This window comes from Hypomesus transpacificus, chromosome 11 (genome assembly GCF_021917145.1).
Source record: "Hypomesus transpacificus isolate Combined female chromosome 11, fHypTra1, whole genome shotgun sequence".
NCBI lineage: Eukaryota > Metazoa > Chordata > Actinopteri > Osmeriformes > Osmeridae > Hypomesus > Hypomesus transpacificus.
The window spans coordinates 1,952,579-1,952,822 of record NC_061070.1 but is presented as its reverse complement, the minus strand read 5'-3'; positions in this window follow the sequence as shown (position 1 = coordinate 1,952,822).

Here is a 244-nt window from a genome sequence, read left to right as displayed (position 1 = left end):
ATACACAGCTGACACTTCGTATTCACGTAGGCTACGTCGATTAATCGAAACGTCAATCAACCGTGCGCTTGGCGCAAAAATTCCCTCAGTGTTGCGCGCTCCCAGACAAGACCACTGCGCATAAGCACTTTCTCTCCATCAGTAAATGAAACCGGATTCCGTTATGATTTGCGCGCAGATTGGGGTTCGTGTGAAGGAGGTTTCCAAGCTTTTCGTCACTGCCCATGTGCAGAAATATGAGCGA